Raw genomic sequence first — 10,774 nt, forward strand, 5'->3', positions numbered from 1 at the left:
CGGTCGTCCGGTGGCTGGGAAATTTCCTGCAGCTCTTCTTCTTCTCCGTCTTCTCGTCCATCTTCCTCTTCTTCTTGTCCTTGCTCCTTAGATTCTTCATTGTACCTGAGTATGCATAATGTATCCATATGAGGTAGTAGCCATGCTTCATGTGCATCGGAGTGGAATTGTGAGAGGAGAGATGTCACCTCGGCTTCAAGGGCTCTTGCACGTGATCGAGTCATGGGCCCGGTAGGCACTTGGTGAGACGATGGTAGGTCCATGGGGATGACCTTGGGATGCTACGCATCATCTCCCCTCCCTTGGGGAAGATCCGTCCTCGGATCAAAATCTTCATCACCATGGAAAGGAGAGAGATCTTTGACGTTGAAGATGTCGCTCACGTTGTACTTGTCGCGTGGAAGGTCGATCTTGTAAGCGTTGTCGTTGTAGCGTGCAAGCACCTTGAAGGGTCCATCCGCTCGTGGATGAAGCTTGGATTTGCGTTCTTGTGAGAAGCGGTCCTTGCGAAGGTGTAGCCACACTTGATCACCAATGTGGAAGACCATAGGTTGCTTGTTCAAGTTGAGCTTGGTCGCAAGGCGTTGAACTTGGCGCTCGATGGTGTTTCTTGTATCTTCATGCATCTTCTTGAGATGTGTCACACGCGCACTTGCGTCCAAATTGATGCGCTCTTGGAGTGGTAGAGGAAGAATATCCAATGGTGACAAAGGGTTGAATCCGTAGACGACCTCGAAAGGGGACTTGCCAGTTGTTGAGTGTCTTGCTTGGTTGTATGCGAACTCGGCGATGGGTAGACACTCCTCCCACTCCTTGATGTTCTTCTTGATGAGTACTCGAAGTAGAGCGGAGAGTGTGCGGGTTTTCACCTCCGTTTGGCCGTCGGTTTGAGGATGGTATGCCGTGGAGAAGAGTAGCTTGATTCCGAGCTTGGCGCATAGAGTCTTCCAAAAGTAGCTAAGGAACTTGACGTCGCGGTCCGAGACGATAGTCTTTGGCACTCCATGAAGGCGCAAGATTTCCCTACAAAACAAATTTGCAATATGTGAAGCATCGTCTATCTTGTTGCAAGGAATGAAATGAGCCATTTTGGAGAAACGGTCCACGACAACAAAAATTGAATCCTTGCCATGTCGAGTTCTAGGCAAACCAAGCACAAAGTCCATGCTAATATCTTCCCATGGTTGGTATGGAATCGGTAGAGGCATATAGAGGCCATGAGATTGAGCTTTGGACTTAGCTTTGCGGCATGTCGAACATCGGTTGGTGGAGCGATTGACGTCCCGAAACATCTTTGGCCAAAAGTAGCTCTTCGAGAGCGTGGCGAACGTCTTATCGCGTCCAAAGTGTCCCATTAATCCTCTTCCATGCGATTCTAGCAAAAGCAATAAACGAAGGGACGACTTGGGGATGCAAAGTTTGTTAGCTCTCATAAGGTAGCCGTCTTTGATGTAATAGCGCTCCCACGATGTATTCGACAAACACTTGGCATAAGGGGTGGCAAAAGTTTCATCATGCTCATACAAATCTTTGATATGCTCGAAGCCAATGACATCTAACTCGAGTTGCGTGACTAGCATGCATATGCGGGAAAGAGCATCCGCGACGATGTTTTCTTTACCCCTGATGTACTTGATGACATAGGGAAAAGACTCAATGAATTCACTCCATTTAGCATGACGCTTGTTCAACTTAGTTTGACCCTTGAGATACTTGAGGGTCTCATGATCGGTATGAATGATAAACTCGTGGGGACGAAGGTAATGTTCCCATTCATGTAAAACGCGGACTAAAGCATATAGCTCTTTGTCATAGATGGGATAGTTGAGTTGCGCTCCGGAAAGTTTCTCACTAAAGTAAGCTATGGGGCGCTTCTCTTGCGTTAACACGCCTCCTATGCCATTACCGCTAGTATCGCAATGAATCTCAAAAGGCTTGTCGAAGTTGGGTAAAGCAAGCACGGGAGCATGAGTAAGAAAATTCTTAAGCTCATTGAAAGTAATATCTTGAGATGGTCCCCAAACAAAAGGCGCATTCTTCTTGCTCAAAGCATGCAAATGTGAAGCAATGGTGCTAAAATCCTTCACAAATCGACGGTAGAAACCGGCTAAACCAAGAAAACTACGCACTTGTTGCAAATTGGTTGGTTGGGTCCAAGTTTTAATAGCATTGATCTTAGATTCATCAACATGAACATCCTTAGAAGAGACCACAAAACCCAAGAAAATGAGCTTATCAACACCAAATACGCATTTCTCCATATTAGCATAGAGACGCTCTTTTCTAAGAGTTTGCAATACTGTGCGGACATGGATGACATGTTCGTGAATAGATTTGCTAAACACAAGAATGTCATCGAAGTAAACCACAACAAATATACCAATGTAAGGGCGAAAGACATGATTCATAAGGCGCATAAACGTGCCCGGTGCTTCCGAAAGACCCATAGGCATGACTAACCACTCATACAAACCAAACTTGGTTTTGAAGGCAGTTTTCCATTCATCACCCTCTTGTATGCGGATTTGATAGTAACCACTCTTAAGATCAATTTTGGAAAATATAGTGGCACCACTAAGTTCATCAAGCATATCATCAAGGCGTGGAATGGGGTACCTATATCTAACGGTGATAGCATTGATAGGTCTACAATCGGAGCACATGCGAAAGCTACCGTCACATTTTGGCACAAGAATGACCGGTATGGCGCAAGGAGTCAAACTTTCACGCACATGACCATGGTCTATGAGATGCTTTACTTGCCTTTGTATTTCTTTGGTTTCTTTGGGGTTGACGCAGTATGGAGCTTTGTTGGGAAGCGGCACTCTGGGGATGAGATCATTCGGTGCTCAATGCCTTGTAGTGGAGGTAGACCCGGAGGTAGCTCATCGGGGAAAACATCTTGGAATTCCTGCAAGAGAGAAGATAACACCAAAGGTAGATCGTGAGAGTTGTTAGTTTTTGTGACCTCGTCCTTGCACAATAGGACATAGTGTAGGACACTTGATGGGTTCTCACACACTTCTCTCATCTCATGTTTGGTGGCAAAGAGAACTAGGTTTTTCTTGTCGCTCATCGTGGAGTCACTCAATTTGGGCTTGTGGCGCTCACTCTCTTTTTGGTGGATCGCTCTCTCACTATTTTCTCCATGATGGGTGGCTTGCTTGTCGGCTATCACTTGGCTTGGAGACATAGGACGTAGCACGAACTCTTTCCCTTTCATCTTGAAGCTATAGTGATTTGTACGCCCATTGTGAATGACACCTCGGTCAAATTGCCATGGCCGTCCAAGGAGGAGGTGACAGACGGTCATCGGAAGGACATCACATTCCAATGTGTCTTCATAGGCGCCGATCTTGAAAGAGACTTGTACTCTATCCTCGACTTGTATGGTGCCGGTGTCGCTCAGCCATTGAACCTTGTAGGGGTGAGGGTGCTTCATCTTGACCAATTGGAGCTTGGAGCATAGTTCTTCACTTGCTAAGTTGTGGCAACTCCCTCCATCGATGATGACCTTGACGGATCGTCCATTGATTCCGGCCTTGGTGTGAAAGATATGGCATCTTTGATCTTCGTCTTGTTGATGTTGAAGAGTCAAGACCTTGGAGACAACAAGAGCGGGGCTTGAATCTTCATCACAAAAGACTTGTTCTTCTTCATTGTTCACTTGGCGGTGCATGGCCACTTGCTCAAGGGCTTCCATTTCTCCTTCGCTCATGGAATCATAAGTGCCATCGTCGTTGAAGATCATTGTGCGCTTGTTGGTGCACTCATAGGACTTGTGGCCTCGGCCTCCGCAAGTGAAACACTTGAGGGAACTCGTCTTGACAGTCTCATCGGTTGGGGTAGATGAAGATGAAGCTCTCGGCTTGAAGTTGCTCGTAGGAGGATGACTTGTAGTTGACGAAGATTTCTTGGAAGTCGGCTTGTCGATGTTGGAAGTAGACGTTTTTGTAGTTGGCGTTGGAGTCGTTGAAGCTTGGTTATTGGAGAAGCCGTAGGACTTGGATGAGAACTTGGTGTACTTGAAGTCATCTTGCACTTGGCGTTCCGCTTTGGTAGCTTGGTGCACGAGCTCAATGAGATTTGAGTATGGTTGGAAATCGGCGATCTTCTTGATGGGATGATTGAGTCCATTCAAGAAACGTGCCATAGTTTGCTCATCATCTTCCGTCACATTGGCTCTTATCATTGCAATCTCCATCTCCTTGTAGTATTCTTCAACGCTCTTGGTTCCTTGCTTGAGTTGTTGGAGTTTTTTGAAGAGGCCACGGTTGTAGTAGGTAGGCACGAAGCGTGCTCTCATGACATCCTTCATTTGTGCCCAAGTAGTGATGGGTGGTTCACCTCTTGCCTCGCGGCGCCCAATGACTTGTTCCCACCAAATGAGGACATAGTCTTGGAACTCAAGGGATGCCATCGCGATCTTCTTCTCTTCTTCATAATTGTGAAAATGGAAGATCTTGTCAACTTTCAATGCCCATGAAAGGTATTCTTCGGGATCGTTGCTACCATTGAACTTGGGCATGGTGAACTTGAGCTTGCCGTAGCGTTGCTCTTCATTGCGTTGGGGTCGGGGATGATGACGCCCATGTTGTAGATGATTGGCCAACTCGTGGTACTCTTGACGCGGAGGGTTGTCAACCTCGTGTAGCTCTTGCCGCGGAGGATTCCCATTGTTTTCATGCTCTTGATGAACTTGATGGTCTTGGCGAGCTTGAGGGGGAGCTTGTCTATCTTGACGAGGCGCTTGTCTATCTTGATGAGGAGCTTGTTGACGCACACGTCTTTGGTAAATTCTTTCTTGAGCTTCATCGCGAAGTGCTTCTCAATGTAGTCGAGCTTGTCGGCCTCGGTTGGCTACGGAACGACTTGATTCATGAAGGGCACGTTGTGCTTCAAGTGCTTGAGCTTCACGTAGTTGTTGTTCTTGGCGTTCCGCCTCGGCGTCTTGTGCATCTTGATGTTGTCGCGCTCGCTCCTCTTGTTCGTGTTGACGTTGGCGATGCCGTTCTCGGGCTAGCGCAAAGGCTTGTTCGGCTTGACGTCGTCGATGTTCTTGCGAGTCGGTGTCTCGAAGTGGATTGAGGTTTGCTTGACGCTCGTTGCGCGTGGCTCGTCGAAGAGTGTTCGATGTCGGTGTACTTGAACCGGAGATGGTGTCGTCGGAGTGTCGACTTGAACGGCTCCTTCTTGAAGTGGAAGAAGAGCGGTTGAGCAACAAAGCGCGGATCTCGTCCATCCTTGCGTCATTCTCTTGCTTGTGATCGTCGAGCTTGTTGTCAAAGTAGTCCCTTGTACGTTGCTCGGAAAGTCATAAGTCGGCGGCAAGATTGTCGATGCGTTCACTCATAGCTTGTTGCTCTTGATGTAAAGCACGCTGTGCACCAAAGAGGTGACTCTTGGTGACGAAGGAGTTCATGTCGTTGTCTTGCTCCATGAAGAGCGGGTTGGTAGAAGTACTTGGCCTATCCATCATTCCAAGAAAAATGTGAGTGGAAGAAAGGGAAGAACCAATATCAAATGTACCTTGACCGATGTTGACAATGGATCAAAGATGACTCCAATGTGTAACAAGGAAATAGCACAATTGGTACCAATTCTTGTCGGTTCTCACACCTACACAAGTAAAAGCTTTTGGTGGAGCTTGTTGGGGAACGTAGTAATTTCAAAAAAATTCCTACGCACACGCAAGATCATGGTGATGCATAGCAATGAGAGGGGAGAGTATGATCTACGTACCCTTGTAGATCGCAATGGAAGCGTTGACACAACGTAGAGGAAGTAGTCGTACGTCTTCTTCCCGATCCGACCGATCCAAGCACCGTTACTCCGGCACCTCCGAGTTCTTAGCACACGTTCAGCTCGATGACGATCCCCGGGCTCCGATCCAGCAAAGCTTCGGGGAGGAGTTCCGTCAGCACGACGGCGTGGTGACGATCTTGATGTTCTACCGTCGCAGGGCTTCGCCTAAGCACCGCTACGATATGATCGAGGTGGAATATGGTGGAGGGGGGCACCGCACACGGCTAAGGAACGATCACGAAGATCAACTTGTGTATCTATGGGGTGCCTCCTGCCTCAGTATATAAAGGATGGAGGAGGAGGAGGCCGGCCAAGGCTATTGGTGCGGCCAGGATGGGAGTCCTACTAGGACTCCAAGTCCTAGTAGGAGTCCATCAAGAGGGGAGGAAGGGAGAAGGAAGTGGAGGAGAAGGAGAGGTGGCCGGCCCCCTTTTCCCTAGTCCAATTCGGACCAAAGGGGAGGGGGGCGCAGCAGCCCCTTGGCCCTTTCTCCTCTTCCCACTAAAGCCCATCAAGGCCCATTGCTTCTCCCGTAACTACCCGGTACTCCGAAAAATACCCGAATCACTCGGAACCTTTCCGATGTCCGAATATAGTCGTCCAATATATCGATCTTTACGTCTCGACCATTTCGAGACTCCTCGTCATGTCCCCGATCTCATCTGGGACTCCGAACTCCTTCGGTACATCAAAACTCATAAACTCGTAATATAACTGTCATCAAAACCTTAAGCGTGCGGACCCTACGGTTCGAGAACAATGTAGACATGACCGAGACACGTCTCCGGTCAATAACCAATAGCGGGACCTGGATGCCCATATTGGCTCCTACATATTCTACGAAGATCTTTATCGGTCAGACCGCATAACAGTATACGTTGTTCCCTTTGTCATCGGTATGTTACTTGCCCGAGATTCGATCGTCGATATCCAATACCTAGTTCAATCTCGTTACCGGCAAGTCTCTTTACTCGTTCCGTAATACATCATCTCACAACTAACATATTAGTTGTAATGCTTGAAAGGCTTTATGTGATGTGCATTACCGAGAGGGCCCAGAGATACTTCTCCAACAATCGGAGTGACAAATCCTAATCTCGAAATACGCCAACCCAACATGTACCTTTGGAGACACCTGTAGTGCTCCTTTATAATCACCCAGTTACGTTGTGACGTTTGGTAGCACCCAAAGTGTTCCTCCGGCAAATGGGAGTTGCATAATCTCATAGTCATAGGAACATGTATAAGTCATGAAGAAAGCAATAGCAACATACTAAACGATCGGGTGCTAAGCTAATGGAATGGGTCATGTCAATCAGATCATTCAACTAATGATGTGATCCCGTTAATCAAATAACAACTCCTTTGTCTATGGTTAGGAAACATAACCATCTTTGATTAACAAGCTAGTCAAGTAGAGGCATACTAGTGACACTCTGTTTGTCTATGTATTCACACATGTATTATGTTTCCGGTTAATACAATTCTAGCATGAATAATAAACATTTATCATGATATGAGGAAATAAATAATAACTTTATTATTGCCTCTAGGGCATATTTCCTTCAGTCTCCCACTTGCACTAGAGTCAATAATCTAGATCACATCACCATGTGATTAACATCGATAGTTCACATCATCATGTGATTAACACCCATAGTTCACATCGCCATGTGACCAACACCCAAAGGGTTTACTAGATTCGGTAATCTAGTTCACATCGCTATGCGATTAACACCCAAAGAGTACTAAGGTGTGATCATGTTTTGCTTGTGAGAGAATCTTAGTCAACGGTCTTTCACATTCAGATCTGTTATGTATTTTGCAATTTTCTATGTCTACAATGCTCTGCACGGAGCTACTCTAGCTAATTGCTCCCACTTTCAATATGTATCAAGATCAAGACTTGGAGTCATCCAGATCAGTGTCAAAACTTGCATCGACGTAACCCTTTATGGCGAACCTTTTTTTTCACGTCCATAATCGAGAAACATATCCTTATTTCACTAAGGATAATTCTGACCGCTGTCCAGTGATCTACTCCTAGATCACTATTGTACTCCCTTGCCAAATCAGTGCAGGGTACACAATAGATCTGGTATACAGCATGACATACTTTATAGAACCTATGGCCAAGGCATAGGGAATGACTTTCATTCTCTTTCTATCTTCTGCCGTGGTCGGGCTTTGAGTCTTACTCAACTTCACACCTTGTAATACAGGCAAGAACTCTTTCTTTGACTGCTCCATTTTGAACTACTTCAAAATCTTGTCAAGGTATGTACTCATTGAAAAAACTTATCAAGCGTCTTGATCTATCTCTATAGATCTTGAAGCTCAATATGTAAGCAGCTTCACCGAAGTCTTTCTTTGAAAAACTCCTTTCAAACACTCCTTTATGCTTTACAGAATAATTCTACATTATTTCCGATCGACAATATGTCATTCACATATACTTATCAGAAATGCTGTAGTGCTCCCACTCACTTTCTCGTAAATACAGGCTTCACTGCAAGTCTGTATAAAACTATATGCTTTGATCAACTCATCAAAGCGTATATTCCAACTCCGAGATGCTTGCACCAGTCTACAGATGGATCGCTGGAGTTTGCACATTTTGTTAGCACCTTTCGGATTGACAAAACCTTCTGGTTGCATCATATACAACTCTTCTTTAATAAATCCATTAAGGAATGCGGTTTTGTTTATCCATTTACCAGATTTCATAAAATGCAGCAATTACTAACATGATTCGGACAGACTCAAGCATAGATACGAGCGAGAAACTCTCATCGTAGTCAACACCTTGAACTTGTCGAAAACCTTTTTGCGACAATTCTAGCTTTGTAGATAGTAACACTACTATCAGCATCCGTCTTCCTCTTGAAGATCCATTTATTTTCTATGGCTTGCCGATCATCGGGCAAATCCATCAAAGTCCATACTTTGTTCTCATCCATGGATCATATCTCAGATTTCATGGCTTCAAACCATTTTGCGGAATCTGGGCTCATCATCGCTTCCTCATAGCTCGCAAGTTCGTCATGGTCTAGTAACATGACTTCCAGAACAGAATTACTGTACCACTCTGGTGCGGATCTCACTCTGGTTTACCTACGAGATTCAGTAGTAACTTGATCTGAAGTTACATGATCATCATCATTAGCTTCCTCACTAATTGGTGTAGTAGTCACAAGAACAGATTTCTGTGATGAACTACTTTCCAATAAGGGAGAAGGTACAATTACCTTATCAAGTTTTCTACTTTCCTCCCACTCACTTCTTTCGAGAGAAACTCCTTCTCCAGAAAGTTTCCGAACTAAGCAACAAAAGTCTTGCCTTCGGATCTGTGATAGAAGGTGTATCCAATAGTTTCCTTTGGATATCATATGAAGACATATTTCTCCGATTTGGGTTCGAGCTTATCAGGTTGAAGCTTTTTCACATAAGCATAGCAGCCCCAAACTTTCAGAAACGACAACTTTGGTTTCTTGCCAAACCATAGTTCATAAGGCGTCGTCTCAACGGATTTTTGATGGTGCCCTTTTAACGTGAATGCAGTTGTCTTTAATGCATAACCCCAAAACGATAGTGGTAGATCGGTAAGAGACATCATAGATCGCACCATATCTAATAAAGTACGGTTATGACGTTCAGACACACCATTACATTGTGGTGTTCCAGGTGGCATGAGTAGTGAAACTATTTCACATTGTTTTTAACTGAAGGCCAAACTTGTAACTCAAATACTCTTCTCTACGATCAGATCGTAGAAACTTTATTTTCTTGTTACGATGATTTTTCACTTCACTCTGAAATTCTTTGAACTTTTCAAATGTTTCAGACTTATGTTTCATCAAGTAGATATACTCATATCTGCTCAAATCATCTGTGAAGATCAGAAAATAATGATACCTGTCGCGAGCTTCAATATTCATCGGACCACATACATCAGTATGTATGATTTCCAACACATCTGTTGTTCGCTCCATTGTTCCGAAGAACAGAGTCTTAGTCATCTTGCCTATGAGGCATGGTTCGCAAGCATCAACTGATTCATAATCAAGTGATTCCAAAAGTCCATCAGCATGGAGTTTCTTCATGCGCTTTATACCAATATGACCTAAACGGCAGTGCTACAAATAAGTTGCACTATCATTATTAACTTTGCATATTTTGGTTTCAATATTATGATTATGTGTATCACTACGATTGAGATCCAACGAACTATTTTCATTGGGTGTGTGACCATATAAGGTTTTATTCATGTAAACAGAACAACAATTTATTCTCTTACTTAAATGAATAACCATATTACAATAAACATGATCAAATCATATTCATGCTCAACGCAAACACCAAATAACACTTATTTAGGTTCAACACTAATCCCGAAATTATAGGGAGTGTGCGATGATGATCATATCAATCTTGGAACCACTTCCAACACACATCGTCACTTCACCCTTAACTAGTCTCTATTTATTCTGCAACTCCCGTTTCGAGTTACTAATCTTAGCAACTGAACTAGTATCAAATACTGAGGGTTTGCTATAAACACTAGTAAAGTACACATCAATAACATGTATATCAAATATACTTATGTTCACTTTGCCATCCTTCTTATCCGCCAATCACTTGGGGTAGTTCCGCTTCCAGTGACCAGTCCCTTTGTAGCAGAAGCACTTAGTCTCAGGCTTAGGACCAGACTTGGGCTTCTTCACTTGAGCAGCAACTTGCTTGCTGTTCTTCTTGAAGTTCCCCTTCTTCCCTCTGCCCTTTTCTTGAAACTAGTGATCTTGTCAACCATCAACACTTGATGTTTTTCTTGATTTCTACCTTCGTTGATTTCAGCATCACGAAGAGCTTGGGAGTTGTTTCCGTTATCCCTTGCATATTATAGTTCATCACGAAGTTCTACTAACTTGGTGATGGTGACTAGAGAATTTTGTCAATCACTATCTTATCT

This window comes from Triticum urartu, chromosome 6A, assembly GCF_056163025.1.
Source record: "Triticum urartu cultivar PI428250 chromosome 6A, HENAU_Tu73, whole genome shotgun sequence".
NCBI lineage: Eukaryota > Viridiplantae > Streptophyta > Magnoliopsida > Poales > Poaceae > Triticum > Triticum urartu.